The sequence below is a fragment of the Orcinus orca genome, chromosome 5, assembly GCF_937001465.1.
Source record: "Orcinus orca chromosome 5, mOrcOrc1.1, whole genome shotgun sequence".
NCBI lineage: Eukaryota > Metazoa > Chordata > Mammalia > Artiodactyla > Delphinidae > Orcinus > Orcinus orca.
In genome coordinates, this window is record NC_064563.1 from 19,907,652 (window position 1) to 19,929,658 (window position 22,007).

Here is a 22,007-nt window from a genome sequence, read left to right on the forward strand (position 1 = left end):
TCAGATTTTTCATCATTAGTGTATAGGAATGAAAGATATTTCCGTGCATTAATTTTGTATCCTGCAACTTTACCAGATTCATTGATTAGCTCTAGTAGTTTCCTGGTGGCATCTTTAGGATTCTTTATGTATAGTATCATGTCATCCACAAACAGTGACAGTTTTACTTCTTCTTTTCCAATTTGTATTCCTTTTATTTCTTTTTCTTCTCTGATTGCCGTGGCTAGGACTTCCAAAGCTATGTTGAATAATAGTGGTGAGAGTGGACATCCTTGTCTTGTTCCTGATCTTAGAGTAAATGCTTTCAGTTTTTCACCACTGAGAATGATGTTTGCTGTGGATTTGTCGTATATGGCCTTTATTATGTTGAGGTAGGTTCCCTCTGTGCCCACTTTCTGGAGAGTTTTTATCATACATGGGTGTTGAATTTTGTCAAAAGCTTTTTCTGCATCTATTGAGGTGATCATATGGTTTTTATTCTTCAATTTGTTAATATGGTGTATCACACTGATTGATTTGCATATATTGAAGAATCCTTGCATCCCTGGGATAAATCCCACTTGATCATGGTGTATGATCCTTTTAATGTGTTGTTGGATTCTGTTTGCTAGTATTTTGTTGATGATTTTTGCATCTATGTTCATCAGTGATATTGGTCTGTAATTTTCTTTCTTTGTAGTATCGTTGTCTGGTTTTGGTATCAGGGTGATAGTGGACTCATAGAATGAATTTGGGAGTGTTCCTTCCTCTGCAATTTTTTGGAAGAGTTTGAGAAGGGTGGGTGTTAGCTCTGCTCTAAATGTTTGATAGAATTCACCTGTGAAGCCATCTGGTCCTGGACTTCCGTTTGTTGGAAGATTTTTAATCACAGTTTCAATTTCATTACTTGTGATTGGTCTGTTCATATTTTCTGCTTCTTTCTGGTTCAGTCTTGGAAGGTTATACTTTTCTAAGAATTCGTCTCTTTCTTCCTGGTTGTCTATTTTATTGACATAGAGTTGTTTGTAGTCGTCATTTAGGATGCTTTGTATTTCTGCAGTGTCTGTTGTAACTTCTCCTTTTTCATTTCTAATTTTATTGTTTTGAGTCCTCTTCTTTTTCTTGATGAGTTTGGCTAATGGTTCATCAATTTTATTTATCTTCTCAAAGAACCAGCTTTTAGTTTTATTGATCTTTGCTATTGTTTTCTTTTTTTCTATTTCATTTATTTCTGCTCTGATCTTCATTATTTCTTTCCTTCTGCTAACTTTGGGTTTTGTTTGTTTTTCTTTCTCTAGTTCCTTTAGGTGTAAGGTTAGATTGTTTATTTGAGATTTTTCTTGTTTCTTGAAGTAGGCTTGTACTGCTATAAACTTCCCTTTTAGAAGTACTTTTGCTGCATCCCATAGGGTTTGGATCGTCATGTTTTCATTGTCATTTGTCTCTAGGTATTTTTTGATTTCCTCTTTGATTCCTTCAGTGATATCTTGGTTATTTAGTAACGTATTGTTTAGCCTCCATGTGTTTGTGTTTTTATGTTTATTTTCCCTGTAATTCATTTCTAATCTCATAGCGCTGTCGTCAGAAAAGATGCCTGATATGATTTCAATTTTCTTAAATTTACTGAGGCTGATTTGTGACCCAAGATGTGATCTATCCTGGAGAATGTTCCTTGCGCACTTGAGAAGAAAGTGTAATCTGCTGTTTTTGGATGGAATGTCCTATAAATATCAATTAAATCTATCTGGTCTATTGTGTCATTTAAAGCTTCTGTTTCCTTATTAATTTTCATTTTGGATGATCTGTCCATTGGTGTAAATGAGGTGCTAAAGTCCCCCACTATTATTGTGTTACTGTCAATTTCCTTTTTAGAGCTGTTAGCAGTTGCCTTATGTACTGAGGTGCTCCTTTGTTGGGTGCATATATATTCATAATTGTTATATCTTCTTCTTGGATTGATCCCTTGCTCATTATGTAGTGTCCTTCCTTGTCTCTTGTAACATTCTTTATTTTAAAGTCTATTTTATCTGATATGAGTATTGCTACTCCAGCTTTCTTTTGATATCCATTTGCATGGAATATCTTATTCCATCCCTTCACTTTCAGTGTGTATGTGTCCCTAGGTCCGAAGTGGGTCTCTTGTAGACAGCATATATATGGGTCTTGTTTTTGTATCCATTCAGCAAGCCTGTGTCTTTTGGTTGTAGTATTTAATCCATTCACGTTTAAGGTAATTATCGATATGTATGTTCCTATGACAATTTTCTTAATTGTTTTGGGTTTGTTTTTGTAGGTCCTTTTCTTTTTCTTTTTTTTTTTTTTTAGCGGCACTTGGGCCTCTTACTGCTGTGGCCTCTCCCACTGCGGAGGCACAGGCTCCGGACGCGCAGGCTCAGCGGCCATGGCTCACGGGCCCAGCCACTCCGCGGCATGTGGGATCCTCCCGGACTGGGGCACAAACCCGCATCCCCTGCATCGGCAGGCGGACTTGCAACCACTGCGCCACCAGGGAAGCCCTGCAGGTCCTTTTCTTGTCTTGTGTTTCCCACTTAGAGAAGTTCCTTTAGCATTTGTTGTAGATCTGGTTTGGTGGTGCTGAATTCTCTTAGCTTTTGCTTGTCTGTAAAGCTTTTGATTTCTCCATCAAATCTGAATGAGATCCTTGCTGGGTAGAGTAATCTTGGTTGTACATTCTCCATTTCATCACTTTAAATATGTCATGCCACTTCCTTCTGGCTTGTAGAGTTTCTGCTGAGAAATCAGCTGTTAACATTATGGGAGTTCCCTTGTGTATTGTTTGTCATTTTCCCTTGCTGCTTTCAATAATTTTTCTTTGTCTTAATTTTTGCCAATTTGATTACTATGTGTCTTGGTGTGTTTCTCCTTGGGTTTATCCTGTATGGGACTCTCTTCTCTTCCTGGACTTGTGTTGCTATTTCCTTTCCCATGTTAAGGAAGTTTTCAACTATAATCTCTTCAAATATTTTCTCAGGTTCTTTCTCTCTCTCTTCTCCTTCTGGGACCCCTGTAATGCGAATGTTGTTACATTTAATGTTGTCCCAGAGGTCTCTTAGGCTGTCTTCATTTCTTTTCATTCTTTTTTCTTTATTCTGTTCTGCAGCAGTGAATTCCACTATTCTGTCTTCCAGGTCACTCATCCGTTCTTCTGCCTCAGTTATTCTGCTATTGATTCCTTCTAGTGTAGTTTTCATTTCAGTTATTTTATTGTTCATCTCTGTTGGTTCGTTCTTTAATTCTTTTAGGTCTTTGTTAAACATTTCTTGCCTCTTCTTGATCTTTGCCTCCATTCTGTTTCCAAGGTCCTGGATCACCTTCACTATCATTATTCTGAATTCTTTTTCTGGAAGGTTGCCTATCTCCACTTCATTTAGTTGTTTTTCTGGGGTTTTATCTTTTTCCTTCATCTGGTACATAGCCCTTGCCTTTTCATCTTGTCTATCTTTCTGTGAATGTGGTTTTTTTTTCCCACAGGTTGCAGGATTGTAGTTCTTCTTGCTTCTGCTGTCTGCCCTCTGGGCATGAAGAATTATTACAGAGCAATTATTTGGGGGGTTTCTGGATCCCCAGTTAATAGAGAATTTCTTGAGGGTAGGCACATTGTTTGTTTTTCCATAATACGACCCCACCTAGCCAAGTTCATGTCCCACCTTCTGTAGTTCTCCCAGGCTACTCAAAACAACCTATAATTGGTCACTGGAGCCATCCATCACCTCTCCCCAGTGTTCTCCAAGTCCAGGCTCTATTTCTCCACATTTCAGTTAATTAAATCCTACATTCCACACATCCTTCAAGGTCCAGCATAAACCCCCTGTTGTTCCTTAATGACTCAGCCAGTGATGGTGGCTCCTTTTTCTCCTCTCTTATTGCACTTAGGGTGGACCACAAAGAGGTGTTTAGATGAGCAGCAGGGAGAAGGGGAACATCCCAGGAACAGCATGGACAAAGGCAGACTGAGGGCACCCCAGTGATGCTGGGGAAGGGGGAGAGTGGGAGAGAGTTTGGGGAGCTGGAAAGAGAAAGAAGTTGGTTCCAAGTTCAGACCCAGGTCCCTTCACTCCTGAGCTCAGCAACACTGGGCAAATCATGTCCTGTCTGGAAACCTCGGTTCCTCCAGTGCCAAAGACGTCCCTTGAAAGCTTTCGTGAGTGAGTGCCTGTAGTATCTGTCAAACAAATGAATGAATTTATGCTAAACGTATTTAACATATATCAAAGTGGCTTACTGGCATGAGGAGGGTATGAGTAAAGGCAGTTTTGGGAAGGCTTTCTGAATTAGGTCTCCCCAGCAATCCCTTCCACAGTTCCAAGTTCTTTTTTGTTGTTGCCCTGTATCAGTTTAGGCTTGGGGAGGTGTATGTATGTGAAGGTGTCTGGCTCCCTAACATACTATGTGCTCCCATGACAGGGATGTGGTATATATATGGTTTTAATATTTATTTATTTATTTGGCTGCATCAGGTCTTAGTTGTGGCATGCGGGATCTTTAGTTGCGACATGTGAACTCTTAGTTGCGCATGTGGGATCTAGTTCCCTGAGTAGGGATCGAATCTGAGCCCCCTGCATTGGGAGTGTGGAGTCTTAGCCACCGGATAACCAGGGAAGTCCCAAGGGACATGGTGTTTTCATATACTGTTGTGTCCCCAGAACTGAGCCCAGTGCCTCAATAAATACCTGTGGGAGAAATGAGTGAGTTCATCCTCAAGGCGCTGGTAGCATTTTAAAAAGTGCTTTAGAAAGAGTGTCCTGGCAATGGTGTGCTGCACAGATTAGAGAGGGTGAGGCTAAGAACCAGAGCTTCAACGGCTTCTGAACTTGAGAAATTTTGGGAACTTATTGTGGGCACATTTTATGTTTTGCCAGTGAGGACACCCCTCTTCTGAATCTTAGCAACAGTTTCTGCATGGAGTATCACCACCAAAGATCTTCTGAGGGAGCCCTCCATTCAGCAGTAACAAGATTTGTCCTGTTTGATAAACATGATGATTGATTCAACATGATGTATCTTAATACCAAGATTTATTGAGTGCTAAGTATGTGCTAGACACTGTTCTAAGAACTTGACACGTTGTATTTATTAGTCAGGGTTGTCTGGAGAAACAGAAACAATAGGAGATATACATACCTATGTGTAAAGAGATTTAGTATAAGGAGTTGGATGGTGTGAAGGTCAGAAATCCCAAGGTCTGCTGTCGGCAAGCTGGAGACCCAGGAAAGCTGAGGGTATAGTTCTAGTTCAAGTCCCAATCTGAAGGGACTTCCCTGGTGGCGCAGTGGTTGAGAGTCTGCCTGCCGATGCAGGGGACCCAGGTTCCTGCCCCGGTCCGCGAAGATCCCACATGCCGTGGAGCGGCTGGGCCCCGTGAGCCATGGCCGCTGAGCCTGCGCGTCGGGAGCCTGTGCTCCGCAACGGGACAGGCCACAACAGTGAGAGGCCCGCGTACCACAAAAAAAAAAAAAAAAAAAGAGAGAGAGAATTCTCCTTTTCTCAGCCTTTTTGTTCTATTCAGGCCTTCAATGGACTGGCTGAGGCCCACCCACATTGGGAAGGGCAGTGTGCTTTACTCAGACTACTGATTCAAATGCTAATCTCACCCAGAAACACCCTCACAGACACACCCAGAAAAATGTTTAATCAAATGTCTGGGCACTCCATGGCCCAGTCAAGTTGACACATAAAATTACTCATCATACATGTGTTAATTCAATTAATCCTCACAGTGATTTTGTAGGCAGGTAGCACTATTATCCTCTTCATTTGGGCGAGCCAGGATTTGGGCCAGTCTGACTTCAGAACCAATAAGTCTAGCCAGTACAGTATGCTCCACCCTGCCTTGGAAAGCCATCCTAGGGCTTCCCTTCACATGTGCAAGTGATGTTTATTTTATTTTGTTGAATAAGATAATTTCAAAACATCAAATAAAGTTTTAAAAAATAGTTTATTATTTTTATGTGTTACCGTCTGGTCCTTATTGACTTTTACATATAACTTCACAAAAGGTCCTGGTTTGCCTCAATTCTATATGCAAACTTAGAAGTAATGTTGGCATAAATAGTGTCATGCTCACCTGGCCTTTGTTAGTTGCTCAGTAACAATAATAATGGTAATAATCATAACATGAAATTATTATTACCAATTAACTTTATTAAGTAATTATTATCTAATGAATTTTTAATATATCTCATTCTTCTGGGTGGTGGTTTACTTTCCTGAACGTGACCAAAAAAAAAAAAAGTAAATCTACTACTTATTAAAGAAGACATTTACATCAAATTCTCTTTATAACAAGGAAATACAACAAGATGTCAAATGTTGGATCCAAGTGATAGGAGTATAGGCAATTTTCCTTTGGTCTCTTTTTTCTGCCCTTTTAAATATATCACAATGGAAAAATATATAAATCACCTTATTTATTTAAAAGTCTGTACAATTACAACATTAATTAAGGCAAAACTGGGCCAAACTGCCCATAAGAAACACTTTCCGTGGCTGCAGGACCGTTAGGGCTGGTCCATATGTCACCCTGACTTCAAAGACTCTTCGGTGGCCTTCCTTATCACACCTCAAACCATAACAGATGCTAGATCATAGTGTTACCGAACCAAACAAGAGTCTGCTTGCCCAACATGTAGCAGAGCCAATCTGCTGACACTAGGTTGTGGTGAAGAAAAGTACAGAGTTTATGTGCAGGGCACCAAGCAAGGAGAGCGGGCAGCTCAGCTCATGCTCATAAGACCCAAACTCCTCAATGGTTTCAGACAAGTGTTGTTGTTTTTTTAAAAATAAATTTATTTATTTATTGGCCGCATTGGGTCTTCATTGCTGCGCGTGGGCTTTCTCTAGTTGCAGCGAGTGGGGGCTACTCTTTGTTGCAGTGCGCGGGCTTCTCATCTAGGTGGCTTCTCTTGTTGTGGAACATGGGCTCTAGGCATGCGGGCTTCAGTAGTTGGGGTGCATGGGCTTAGTTGCTCTGTGGCATGTGGGATCTTCCCAAACCAAGACTCGAACCTGTGTCCCTGCATTGACAGGTAGATTCTCAACTGCTGTGCCACCAGGGAAGTCCCCAGAGAAGGGTTTTTAAAGGCAGCATTGGGAGTGAGGGTCTCAGGGTGATCAGCTCATGGACATTTTTCTGATTGGTTGGTGGTGAGGTAATAGGGTGATGTGTCAGGAACCTTAATCATCAACCTTCTGGTTCGAACCACTCTGGCATCTACATGCTTGTGGTCACCACATAGTCACCATCCTCCACCTGGTGGAGATCTTAATTTCTGCAGAAAAACTCAGAGATATGCATCAGATTGTTACGTCTATCCCTTCAGGAGGAACTAGGAGACAAGTGACTCCATTTTTCTAATCATTAACTGCTTGAGTCTGCTCTTTGGAACGCAGGGAAGGTTAAATGAGATGCAGGGACTTGGAGGGGATTGTACCCAGGAGGGTCCCACAGGGTCCTGCTCAGCTTCAATACCCCCTTTTCTTTCATACTCCTCAATCCTGAGGGGAACAGAGGCAGGACAAGAAAGGGAATGAAGTTTTGGTCGGACAAGTTAATCATAAACTTGACAGGAGAACTCGGTTTTAGGGGGACTTGGTTTCAATAGGGCTCCCAACCTGTTACTGATTTCCTCCAAGATTATTAGCTATTTAGTGACAGACCAAAGAACACAACCCAGTCTTCATGATTCCCCGCTCTCTTATCCCAAATGAGCCAGCTTCGTGAAATTTTCTTTCTAAGATTTCATCATGTGCATTTTCCTACTTTGCGTTGGGTCCATGGGTTCATGGCTACAGGAGCATAAATGTAGAAACTGGGTGCAGGAGTAACAAAAACATGGTGAACCTCCCCCCGTTCTGTCCCCTTCTCACCTCTGGCAGACATCATTAATGGATCAGAGAACACTCTTCCCTGAGCTCAGCCTTAGTTCAGATCCTTCCCAACACATTGCTCCAGGCAGCCACTACAAAGAACTGGCTCTGAGGATGAACCTACTTGCTCTCCCTGGATGGAGTAGTGATGGCAATCTTGATCCTTCCTTTGCCTTCCTTAGTATCTGGCCTTGATTCTATGATTATATCTCCAACATTGCACTGATTTTTCATTCTTCTTGAGCGAATCTATTCTGAAAATGGTAACTCAGCTTGGAAGCTACTTTCACTCCCAAACAGATTCCCAAAACACAAGACCTGGGGGAATCACATTGAACCTGTTTATTTTGCATGCTTAGAAACCTCTGAATGATTGGCTCCAGCTTACACAGGCGTGTTCACGACGGAACAGAAACCAGTCCCAAGCTAGCTGACTCTTTGTCCAGTGCTCTTTTTACCACTCTGCCCATCTGACTCTGGGCTTTATCAGACAGAACAGCAAAAAATGTTCCTGGGGCCTGACACGTGTAAACACTCCTCCATCACCCTGGCCACGGCAGCTTGCCAAGACAGGAATGAGGCCAAATTTAGTGGGTCCTTCAGCCCGGTGACCCCGGTGGAAACAGTCTCCTGATATAGAACAGAGAGAGCCAGAGAAAAATGTGCCGTCCCACAAAGAACAAAGCCTGGGATGATTCATTGTCCTGATCCTGGTGATTTATCACTGGATGTGGTCATTCATACGTGGCTGTCAGCAACTTTGCAGGAATTCTAATCTGGACGCTCGTCCTGAACACATAATTCCCTACTTACTTCCTCCTGGTTCCCAAACATTCAGAAGTTTCCTGGGCATGCTTCCCTGGCTGCCCTCTTGGTATACAGCCAGATAGTCTGGGGGCCTTGGGTAACTCTTTTAGCTTCTCTGAACCTCAGCTTTCTCATCCTTAAAAGCCAGAAATTGAAGGAGTTGTTCTCGAAGATCCCTTCTGGACCGAAAATCCTATGACAAGACAGATTTAGGAAACCCTTTTAAATAAGAAAAACATATTTGATTTCCTATATCTTACAGCTTGGCTGGTTACCTACGTACTGATGGGACCAGGTGAGGAGTGTGGGCCAGGGCCTGGCGGGAGGCCGTAGCCTTTGAGGAAGGACCACCACCCTCCCAGTCCACTGTGGTCCGTCTCCTTCTGCACCATGGAAACTTCTCGTGCTCAGATCACTAACGATTTAGTTGTTGCCACATTCAATGTTCAAATACTTTATAAAGTAAAAGAAAATCATACAAGCACTATGAGGGTACTCTTACAAAAAATCAAGAAGGCAGAGTGCGCATACATACATACATACATGAAGTCATGTATATGTGTAAACATTTACAAAGATGCCAGTTTTTAGGGGGACTTATTCTAGGTATTTTAGTTTAGATTTATTTTTACAGACATGAGAGCAAACGGAACATATTTCTTTGTATCATGCTTTTTTCACTTGACAACATGTCCTAGAACTCTTAACCATGCCAGCCCATGTAGTCTTTTTTATTAATTGCTGCGGAGGGTCCCTATATGGTGTTTTAACTACTTCTTTTTGTTAACCACTTCTCCATGGATGGATATTTGGTTTGCTTCTTAAGGTGCTGCTATTTCAAAAAACTATTGCAGTAAACTAATATTCTTGTCCACACATTTGACCATTTCTCTAAGATTGGTATATCTAGAAGCAAAACTGTTAGGTTTACAGAAATGCACATTTTAGATTTTGAAGAATTCTGCCAACTAATCCTTTAATATGGTAGTACCAATGGGAATACTCATTTTCCCATATTCTCATTGATTCTCCACTGCTTTATATATATATATATATATTTTAATTTATTTGTTTTTTTAATTTATTTATTTTTGGCTGCATTGGGTCTTTGTTGCTGCACGCAGGCTTGCTCTAGTTGTGTCAAGCTGGGGCTACTCTTCGTTGCAGTACACGCATTTATTGTGGTGGTTTCTCTTCTTGCAGAGTACGGGCTCTAGGGCATGTGGGCTCAGTAGTTGTGGCGCACGGGCTTAGTTGCTCCGCAGCATGTGGGATCTTCCCGGACGAGGGCTCGAACTCGCATCTCCTGCGCTGGCAGGCAGGTTCTTAACCACTGCGCCAGTGGGGAAGCCCTGCTTTTTAATATTTGTCATTTCTCCATTATTAGCAAGGTTGAGCACATTTACACGTGTGTGTTGGCCGTGTGTATTCTTTCATGAATTGCCTATTTATAAGCTTTGCTTATTTTTCAGTTAGGTTGCCTTTTTTCCTTATCAGTTTGTAGGAGTGTTAAAAATTTTTTTTTAAATGAACTCAAGTACTCATCACCTAGTTGCAATATTATCAACTCATGGCCAACATATTCTCCCATCCCCATGCAAGGATTATTTTGAAGAAAATCTCCAACATCATACCGTTCCATTTGTTAATCTTTTAGTTAGTAAATCTAAAAACTCAAAGCTCTTAGAAATATCCACATTATCATCATATCTAATGAGAAAAATAATTCCCTTATGTTGTCAATTATTCAGGGTTCAAAGTTCCTCCATTAGCTTTTATATTTTTTAAAAAATAATTACCTCAGTGTCATCAAATAACCAGTAAGTGTTTACATTTCCTCCATTGCCTCATAAATCTTTTTTAAACAATCTGTGTGAACACAGGTCCAAAGAATGTCTGTGAATTTTAATTGGTTAATATGCTTTTTAAGTCTCTTTTAATTTATAGGTTCTTCCCCTCATGTGTTGAAGACTTCTGGTTATTTTTCCTATGGACTTTCTCTCAGCCTGGGTTTTGCTGATTGCCTCTGATGATATCATTTAACATGTTCCTGTGTCCTGTATATTTCTTGAATGCTTGTAGTTAGATCTAAGGCTTGATGGGATTGTTGTTTTGACAAGAATAGTTTATAGGTGTGTAGTATATTTCCAACAAGACCACCTCTACAATCATGAATGGCTACTAACCTCTGGTTGTCTCTTTGTGAGGTTAGCAGCCATTCATGATTGTGTTGGTCTGGGCACACTCAGGAAACAGAAACCACACAATAATTCAAATAGGGGACACTTAATATAAAGAATTATTAATTCTGATAGGAAAGTAACTGTGAAGATGTAAAGAGACCCCTACTGGGTATCCTCTATCTAAGGGAGAGTACTCAAGGAAAGATAAGCTTGGCGAGAGGGTCTCCCCACAAGGCTGGGTCTCCCAATCAGTTGGAGAAGGTATGGCTGGGCACACTAGAAGTTGGCAGTTAAGTTCACAGGGCTGCTCGGTCAGTCACAACCACCAGGTGAGCAAGAAAGAATCCACGGATGCAGGCACGCTGAGGCTGGTGGGTACCGCGATGGGTAGAAGGCCTGGTGTGTGGCATTCACGTTGGGAGGGTGGTGGGAAACAGCATCTTGGGGTGCAGGCCAGCTGACACTGGAGAACAGCTCACAGGAGGAGGTGGGGCTCCACTGCAGGTGTGAGGCCTGGGGTACACAGTGTCTACAGCACAGGGCTGAGGCAAGGCAGTCACTGGGCCCAGGCTGGGCGTCCGCGGTCTCTGAGGTCTCTGATGGACCACACATTCTAGGCATGTGGCTGAGGCGGGGCAGGCACTGTTGACAGGCTATGCAGCCAGTGCAAGGGAAACAAGAAAGAGAGAGGGAGAGAGAGAAAGAGAGAGAGAGAGAGAGAGAGGGAGGGAGAGAGAGAGAGACTGGGACCTAGAAGAAGAGCCCCCTTTGTCCTGCGATGTCCATCTAGCGCCCTCTACCGATAAAGCTTAACATTGCACTCTTTGTAAAAGAGTCCAATTCATTATCACAGAGCAGGTACTGAAAGGGGCATTGGGGGCTGAGAAACCATAAATTGATAAGGGACACAACGCTCATTGGCTAGGTCCATTATTTCACTAGGGGTTGTGATTCTAGCTACCTTCGTATTAGTAGTTGGACTGATCCCAGAGGGAGAATCTTCCTACATCTCTGGCTGCCCTGAGACACAGTGTGTACCAGAACCTGGCTCTTTCCCCTGCGCCACCATTTTTCCACTTCTCACACGGTCTAGGTCTTTAGCGTCACAGCACTTTTTGCTCATTCACCAGGTCTAATCTAAACTCCCTCTACTTTGGGCCTCCTGGCATCTCCTTTTCTCTCTGGTCCAACGCCTGACTTCGGGACAAAACTACCTTCTCATCACCTCCTGAATCTTGCCTGTAAATCCCCTGAACAGAATACTTGGGAAGTGGAACTTTTCATTCACACCTTGTGTAATCCTCACTTGTGGAATGCATGTTATTGTCCTGATCTTACAGATGGGAAACCCGAGGTTTAGAGAGGTGAAGCAAGTGCGTCCAGGTACTTCCAGAAGCAAGTTCCAGGTGGTAATGGGCAGAGATCGCATTAGAACCTGAGTCTGCTTTACTCTGACTCATGACAGCTTGCCAACCCCCCACCCCGGGGGGGCACTCACAGCCTTCTGCCTATTTCTCTTCAGGTAACTTCAAACTTACTTGTCTCCTGGCTTCTCACCAGTTCTGTTTTCTTCTGAATTTCCAGGTCATTAAAAGTGTTCTCCCAGAATCATCATTGAAAAACTCTCTTCCAGGATCACCTCCTCAAATATCCAATCCAGGTCTTTATTTTTTTAACTGGGTTTTTTTCTCTAACAGTTCCCTAATACCATCTCATTGCATTTAGCTCCATGCAATTCAATTGCAGTTTATTTTCTCTGGCCTCAGGTTGATGAGACCGACACCTATATCCTCTTTAGTGTGAAGATGCTGGGGTTTTTTGTTTGTTTTTTTTGCGGTACGTGGTCCTCTCACTGTTGTGGCCTCTCCCGTTACGGAGCACAGGCTCCGGACGCACAGGCTCAGCGGCCATGGCTCACGGGCCCAGCCGCTCCGCTGCATGTGGGATCTTCCCGGACCGGGACACGAACCCGTGTCCCCTGCATCAGCAGGCAGACTCTCAACCACTGCGCCACCAGGGAAGCCCACCAGCTGTGAAGTCTTGACCATTCCAGCTGTGCAGAGATGGCTGCAAAGCATATTGCAATCTTTCTTTTCCTCTCTTCCTTCTGCAGTTCACCCTCCCTCCTTCAACGAGTCACCTGCCACTTTTCCTTTTCTCCTGAGTCATCTCCTCCATCCCATAGTTATCACTCCGGCCTCCTGGTCTTCCTTAGCCCCCTCCCCTCCATCCCTTCCTTTTGGTCCATGGCCCCCTCTCTACCTCCTTCCTTCCGCCTACCCAAGCTTTACTGGCAAAATCAAACAAAATAACAATAGAATGGGGAATAAGTAAACAGCTGCCTACCCTCACATGGAAATCCCTGGAAGCAGCTCCCTTCACCTCCACTGAGAGAGTGTCTCTGCATTTCAAAGTGCTTGGCGCTTGTTCAAGGCCAGTCCCAGTGGCCATGGAGTCATTGTGCTGAGATGAAGGTGCATCTAGGCAGTTTCTATATTTAGGTGCAATTGTGTTTCTGGAAAAGGCTGCACATCACATAATAGGAAATCCTGAGAGTGTGAAGACTGTTTCCTGCCAGTTGAAGCATTGTTGTCTTTGGCTGTTCTGACAATAGCAGAAGCCTGCGAGTAAGTGGGCAAAGGTGGAGGGGCAGCGAGAGGCAGGAACCCGGATGCGCTGGGTAGCTGAGAAGCAGTGAAGTGTGGGCGCAGGGGAAGTGGGGACGGCTGGGGAAGGTGATTTAAAACTATAAGTGAAAGCAAGTAAGTTACAGAACCCTGTCAGAGGATGAAAAAAGAAAACACCTCATTCCTCTGTAAAAATATCTGTGGAAATGATGTCAGGCATTGTCTGCTCAGCGTAGGCTTCTATAAAAATGGTCCTTGATTATGTGGAGATGCAATGGACACCGCTCGATGGGGGTACTGATGACAGTCAGTGGTGATGACATTGATGGGGGTGGGGATGATGGTGATGGAGAAAGTCACAGCTATTTTCCTCAGGCGTAAGGAGCTGAACACTCTTTCTGCTGGGAATCTCTGGAGAGTTCTGAGGCAGTGCTTCTCAGCCTGAAATGTACATATGAATCACTTGGGATCTCATTCGAATGCAGATTCGGATCCAGTAAGTCTCGGACAAGCCTGAGATTCTGCATTTCTAACAAACTTCCGGGTGAGAGAGGCATGGGAGAACATATTAGGGGATGGATACTTAGAGTGTTGAGTCAGGGTTGGGAGATAGAAAATAAGGCAGAGTTGATTGATATAGGGCACTTTCTCATGACTCAGGATTCCTACCCTGGTGAGGACACAGAAGACGTTCTCTTTACTAGAGTAACAAGGAATCCATTACTTACGGCCGGGGAGGCACCGACATCCGTGGAAGCACAGCAGTGGCTGTCTTCCGCAGGCCAAGATTGACTGTAGGAGATGCTGCGTTAGACTTGGGCTCCATGGTCAATGGGGTTGGTACCATTCTGGAAGACCAAAGGCGAAGTGGAGGCAATCATCAGAGGCAAGCCGGAAGTAATTGTCATAGTGAGGGGCAAGGCAGAAGGACAGCCTAAGGGCTTTGACCTGCAAGGGCCTCTGGTGATGACTGATAGACCATGGTGTGTCTAAGGATGAGGTCATAGGCAGCCCACGGGGTTGCTGCTTGACCTATGTATACAGAAAGGTCAAGAGCAAACGAGCAGAAGGCTGGTACCAGCTGCCACCGTGAAAAATCACTATCCCTCATCCAGTTTTTAGGCGTGAGTCGGTTCTCAGACCAAGAGCACATTACGGAAGGAGAGGCCAGTTCCTTTTCAGGAAGGATCCTGCAACATTCCACACCAAATATATTCGGTAGCTCTTCCCCTAACCCTGCCCTCCAAACCCCATCGCCATTTACCCCAGTAATTCTACACTGGGGAACGGAGAATACCCAGATCTTTCAAGGATCTGAGTTGTTACTGATAACAGGGGACCCAAAACACCACCATGGCTCCCTGGTCGAGTGGCGTACAGAGAACAGTGTGATAAATGGCCCAAGTCAGTCTCAAAATGGGTCCAAGACAGGTCCACGAACCACACTGGGGTCTCTTCCTCATTCCAATGGTATCCCGTAAACCAGCTTCCCCAAAGAAGGAGAAAGGAGAGCAGGAAGGGGAGGAAGGGGAGAAAAGAAAAAAGCCTCACCCGGACGTGTGGCCCTGGCTGATTTTCATGTTGTACATGCTCCCGCCAAGGCCAGTTTCCAGCCACCAACAGGAAGTCATTGAACATAAACTTGGGAAAAGATGCCTGAGTCCCTCTGCGTAGAATCAGGACGGGTGCACGGAAGAGCTGGCAGAACTCACCTGGAGCCCGTTAGCACTCAGGCCAGGTCCTGTGGCTGTTTGGGTGAATGATCCCTTTCCTCCCAAAGCAGGGACACTACTCACCACCCAAGCCTCACTGACACTTGACTCTAATTGTTGATCTAGCAGCCGTGAGGAGACGCAAGAGCAGGTCTTCAGGACAGCGAACACAGCCTAGCAAGGTTTCTGGCTCGGAGGAGGCCTTTGTCTAACCTCCAGGTGAGGGGCAGCTGGTCTCCTCTAGCAAGTGGGAGGAGGGGGCGACTGCTGCCATCCCAGAGCTTCTAGGAAACCGGAGGCTTCATGGATCTCAGGCTCACCTCCCTCAAGTTCCAGGTCCCACTCTTTCTTCTCAGGGCCCTCAATTCCGCATAGGAGACATGCCAAGGCTGTGGTGCAGCCTCCTCTGTTACTGCAACACTCTGACAATTGGGTCCTAGACCTGGTTTTCTTCCTGACCCGCCCTCCAGCTGCCGTGGAAGCCCTATGGCTTTCGCACTGTGTTCTAAGTTGATAGCTGGCTGCACTGAGCCTGTCGTTTTCTTCCTTCAGGGTTTCAGTTATAGTTAACAACAACTCAGCAACTCTCCAGTCTTTGCCACCGAATCTCTAACGGGCCGGAGCTATTGCATGAGCTGATGCATCTCCTTCCGGCAGATTCCATCTCAACTCACTGCCGATGAGAATCTTAGAGAATTCATCCACAGCTGAGTGAGATGGGAATCTTACAGAATCTTTCAGAACTCCACTCAGCACCAACAATGGGGTCTTGCAAACACTGGGCTGCGGAATGACCCTATTCCACAATTCCATCCTGAGGTTCTGCCTCAAGACAACTTCCAACACCAGTTGTCTTAGGTTGAGTTCTCCCAAATCAGACCCTGACACAAGGATTTGAGTGTAAGTAGTTTATTTTCACAAGGATCCCAGGAAGCACTAGTAGAGACAGGGAAGGGCAGGTAGCTAATAAAGGGTGTGTTATCCAGCAGTCACCCTCTTGGGAACACTGGGGCTTAATGGCACTGGGAAATACTCTGGAACATTCCTCAGAGTTACCCACTGCCCTGAGGGATGAGGAAGCTGATGTGCTTCTCCACCCACACCTCAGCTGTCATTGCTCGAGGGCTGTGTCTGGAGAACATCAACTCCCTGGCAGCCCAAAACAGCCCTCAGCAGACAAAAATCAGGTGTTCACAAAAGTAACCATTGGAATTTCAAGGCAAGTGGTAAGGAGATGTGGGCTGGGCATGTCAGCCTCTGCTACAACCTTGTGTCATAGAATGGAGTTAATGGTCACCTCACCATGGCCTCAGCAGCAACGCCAAAAACAAAAAAAAATCCAGAGTAGAGCCAGCCCAAACGCAGATGGTGCTTGGAAACTCTTGGGGAAAGGAACACGGAATGATCTCGGTGCTGGAACCACTGACGACATGATGGTCAGGAACTACAGTTCCAGCTGAAGATTGGAATACCGCACTGCCGTGTGGGGTGAGTCACCTAGCCGGTTCTTGTGAGACTCTCCACAGGGGTGTCAGGAGGTGTGGTCCATGGATGGGTTAATCTGACCAATTAACACCGTGCCCTCAGGTAACAACACATGATCCCTGTGAAAAAGACCCCTGAAAGAGTGACTCCTTGGGTGAGAATTTCAGGCATAGGCTGTAGGGAAGTGATGGCTATACAGGTTTTTTTGGTAAAGCCCTTCTCATTCTATTGAAAATACTAACAGCATCTACTTGCATTTGTATGGAGTTCTCAGAGCACTTTCATAAATTAATTAGTTCAGTCGACTTACTCATAACAACCCCAGGAAGACAAATGAGGGGGGCTTTTGTCCTCATTTTAGAGATGCGAGCATTGAGACGCAGTGAGGTTAAGTGACTCGCTGCAAGGTCCCGGTGCCAGGTGGTGGTGGAGAAGAGGCTCTACCTCAGATCTTCTGAGTCCGTGTCATTCGGAGCTTGTTCCTGTTTCCCATAAGCTGTCTCTCCCATTTGCTGTAAGAGAGCACCTTGGTTGCAGCAACGTATCTGGTTCACTTTGGCAGCCCCAGTGCTGGCGTATTCTGAGTGCTTAGTATCTGTATGTTAAGCGAATGAATTTTGAAGTCCCACCAGAAGACTTGTAAGGTGAAGCAGCAGCTTTTGTCAAGCCCTCTTTCTTGGTCTCTCCTCCCGACTACACCTGCACACACACACACACACACACACACACACACACAACCACACTCTTCTCTCACACATACACTTCAACTCTGCAGGCTATACTCCCCGGCCCCCCAGCTTTGCTGAGATGGAGTTGACACATACAGTTGTAAAATATTTAAAGTGTACCTCGTGGTGATTTGATATACATATACATGGTGAAAGTATTCCCCGTTTAGTTAAGTAACACATCCATCGCCTCATTTTCTATCTATCTATTTATTTAGTGAGAACTTTCAAGTTCTAGTCTTGTAGCAAATTTCAATTAAACAGTGCAGTGTTCGGGCTATGCTCTTTTGATAATTCTTGGAAAGCCTAGGACAGCTTGAGAAATCTAGGGATCGAGAGGCAATCAGAGGTGACCTCACATTTATTAGGAGACCAAGACCGCTCTCTGGACATGTCTTTAGAGTTAGTTAGACGGTAGAGTCTTGGCTGAGTTCTGATGGTATTCAGAACTGTTCAGCTCACCATCCTATGCAGGATCTGCTCTCCCAAGGTCAGGCCTCCCTTCTGTGGCATGCAGTGCCCTTCTAGAGCCACAAGAGGGAGCCAGTGGAGCGGAGAGCCCGCCTTAAAAGAGCCGCCTGCACCAGGAATGATCCTTCAGAGGCTGGACCGAACCCACAAAAGAAATCTGGACGGAGCGCCAAAGTGGGAGAAGGAGGAGGCCTTGGGGAGTGGGAAGCAGAACAGAGGGAACGTGAGAAAAGCGAGAACTGTTGAATAAAGCAGAGGGGGAGGGTGTCAAAATTGTAATTAATCATATTTCATGTAAAAAAAATAAATCGGGGAGGGCTTCCCTGGTGGCGCAGTGGTTGAGAGTCCGCCTGCCGATGCAGGGGATACGGGTTCGTGCCCCGGTCCGGGAAGATCCCACATGCCGCGGAGCGGCTGCGCCCGTGAGCCATGGCCACTGAGCCTGCGGGTCCGGAGCCTGTGCTCCGCAACGGGAGAGGCCACGACAGTGAGAGGCCCGCGTACCGCAAAAAAAAAAAATCGGGGAATTTTCATCTTTTACTTTGCACTATTCTGATTTTTTTTTTCGGAACAAAAAGACATTATTTTCATAATTAACAGCGAATAAACATATATTTAAAACAAATGGGAAAAATAGAACAAACTGAGCAAAATGATGGAAAAATCCTGTAGTTGCTCTGGAGTTCTGGGAAAAATCAGTGTCGGTCCAGGTTTTCTGCTTTGTTACCAGGGACTGCCCGGAGGCCTCCACATCTGTATTTACATCCATTGTCTCCTTTTCCTTCACTCATTCTCTTATGAATTGTAATTGTCTTCTGAGCAAACCACCTTTAGTCTGAAATTAATATAAATAATTAACATTAATGTTTTGCAATCATTCTTAACTGAAGCTTTTATCATTTCTACTTCTTTATGAAGATAAACCCCCAAATGAAATTGTTAAAACTTCATTGGAAACAATAGTAAAGCTATTTTATCGCCTCTTGGAAGCCTCTATTTTGAGAGTTTGTTTTGTGTATCTTGAGAGGCACAGCTATAAAGCAATGGGAATGATTTTAATTAAACATCTTGGACCTGATGTATCTAACTGACACTTTTCCTGCAAATCACAGGAACCAATATGATTATTACAGGCATCAAAGCCTTTGGCTTAGGAAATTGCCCTCTGAGAACATTTAGAAAACATATTAAAAAAATAAATTTATATCATGCTTCTTTGGGACTCCAAATGTTATTATCCATCTTAAAATGCGTTTTTTTTGTTTGTTGTTTTTTTGGGGGGGTACGCGGGCCCGTCACTGCTGTGGCCCCTCCCGTTGCGGAGCACAGACTCCGGACGCGCAGGCTCAGCGGCCATGGCTCACGGGCCCAGCTGCTCCGCAGCACGTGAGGTCTTCCCGGACCGGGGCACGAACCCGTATCTCCTGCATCGGCAGGCAGACTCTCAACCACTGCGCCACCAGGGAAGCCCCTTAAAATGTGTTCTATTCATTTGAATGTAGCTGCCGGTGACTCAAATCTTTTCGGGAAATTAATTCACCCTCAGAGGATGAAGACTCACCACCTGCATTAGAGTATCCGGAGAAGTATCGGGGAGAAGGAGGGAGCAGCAAACAGAGTCTGGCCTTGGTGGTGGGGCCGGAGCTCTCTTTTTGGTGGGAGAGGAGGTGGCAAGGTCTAGCTGTCTGTGTAGAATGCCCTCTTAGCCTCTCACCGGTACCCACACCGCTGAGAAGAGCTTAGCACACAGCCTCGGCTCACTTTCCCCACCTCCAAAGGTGGGTCTGAACTGGTGTGGGCCCTGCGGCAGTGGGGCTTCTTCTGTCCCAAAGCTTCCCAATCATTTGCATATCATAAATACATAGAAAGGGCTAATGCCAAAACTAAAAGCTAGAACTGGAGGCTATCTGGAGACATCTATGTAGGGGATAGTGAAAAAAACGCATCACATTTTTCTTATATTATGTAATAGGAAGTAGTGAATTTTTATGAAACTTCCAAGTAAAATCTTTGAACATATTTATTTATTTTGGCTGCATTGGGTCTTTGTTGCGGAGCACAGGCTTTCTTTAGTCGCGGCGAGCGGGGGCTACTCTTGGTTGTGGTGCACGGGCTTCTCATTGCAGTGGCTTCTCTTGTTGCAGAGCGTGGGCTCTAGGTGCGCAGGCTTCACTAGTTGCCGCACGTGGGCTCAGTAGTTGTGGCGTGCGGACTTAGTTGCTCTGCAGCATGTGGAATCTTCCTGGACCAGGGATCAAACACACGTCCCCTGCTTTGGCAGGCGGATTCTTAACCACTGCACCACCAGGGAAGTCCCTGAATATTTTTAATAAGAAGCTTGAGTTTGCTTCCATCTATATAATTTTCTAAAATCAGATTTATGCTTAAAATGGCTCCTTGAGGGACTTCCCTGGGGGTCCAGTGGTTAAGACTATGTGCTTCTACTGCACGGAGTGCAGGGAACTAAGATCCTGTGTGCAAAAAAAAAAAAGACTCCTAGCAATAATTCCTCAAGACTTTTTAATAATAACCTCTTCAGAATTTTGACAGTCACCATCAATGACTTCATTTGCAAAAGAAAGTGATACGATTTTTAAGACCCGTTTCGCAGCCATTCCAAAATTTACAACATTTGAAATTATAACAAAAGAGAAATCAAGTGTTCTTACCCTTCTTTCAAGACAGAGGGAATGTAGGCATTTCCTATGATGAGGAGAATAGATTTTGATTTCAATGAAACATTTTCAGATCAAGTATTTCAAAATCAGGGGCTCTGATCTGCAGAGGGTACATGCACGCATGGTTAGAGTGCTTATCTTGCAGCAAGTAGCCAGACGTATCCCACAGATGCAAAGAGAGAGACTGGAGAGCTGTGAAGGCCAGACGCCCTTTGCTTCTTGGGTCCCTGGAGCCAGACTCTTCTGGCAGCTGCATAGGCCCCTCATCCAGGCAGTCACTGCTACCCTCTACAGGGGATGGAGCTGCCCGGGTGCCAGTGGCAGGGCACATCCTTTACTGCTCGCCCTCAGCTCACCCCTGCACAGCAACCAACAAGAGGCCCACAGTGATCCCCCAGCCTCTCTGGCCTGGAGGCCTCAGCAAATCAGGATCGTGGACTCACTAGTAACCCACTCGGAGCACCCCACTACAAACCACTGTGGGAAAGCTCTCTTCCACTTTGGACCCAAGGAATCTTCTCCACTCACATCCTGGTCAGCCAGTTCCTCAGGGGGAGAAACAGAAGGGGATCTCGGGCCAAAGCTCCACAGGTATCAGAATGCCCTAGGCTGACTTTGCCCCTGGGACCGAGCTCTCTTGGAGCTCACCAGGGTTGGCATAGCCACAGGAAGATATTTTAGGGTTCCCATCTTAGGGTATCTGTTACTATTGAGGTTGTGACCAACAACCTCTTTGCTCTTCATGGTGGAATAGCTAAGAGTTGTTCCAGATGTGTTTGGAAAAATGGTTTTACTGGAATAAGTGTCCACTCATCCACGGTGATTGCTTTTGAAGGAACGGCACTCATTTGGATATTAAGTTTCTCCCGTTGGAATAAGTTGCCTCTTCCTGTCCTTACACATGGTTTTCTTTTATCTATAGATCAAGAATTCTGCTGCATTTCAGAAGCAGTAGTTTAATGCTCAGGTGTGTCAGCATGTAATTAGCTTTGTGAATGGGCTTCACCTGATTTTAATCAGGTGTAGCTTTGGCGCTCTCATTTGTTTATAGCCTCTCACTAAATAACAAATTACTCCCAAAATTTAGCAGCTTAAAATAACACACATTTATTATCTCATAGTTTCTGTGGGTCAGAAGTCAAGGAGGGGGACTTCCCCGGTGGTCCAGTGGGTAAGACTCCATGCTTCCAATGCAGGGGGCCCAGTTTGGATCCCTGGTTGAGGAACTAGATCCTGCATGCATGCCACAGCTAAGACTTCGCATGCCGCAACTAAGACTTCGCCTGCCGCAACTAAGAAGTCCACATGCCACAGCTAAAGATCCCACATGCTGCAACGAAGATCCCATGTGCCACAACTAAGACCTGGCATGGCCGAAATAAATAAATATTAAAAAAAGAAAAAGGAATCAAGTAGGGCTCAGCTGGATGCGTCTGGCTTTAGAGCCCTC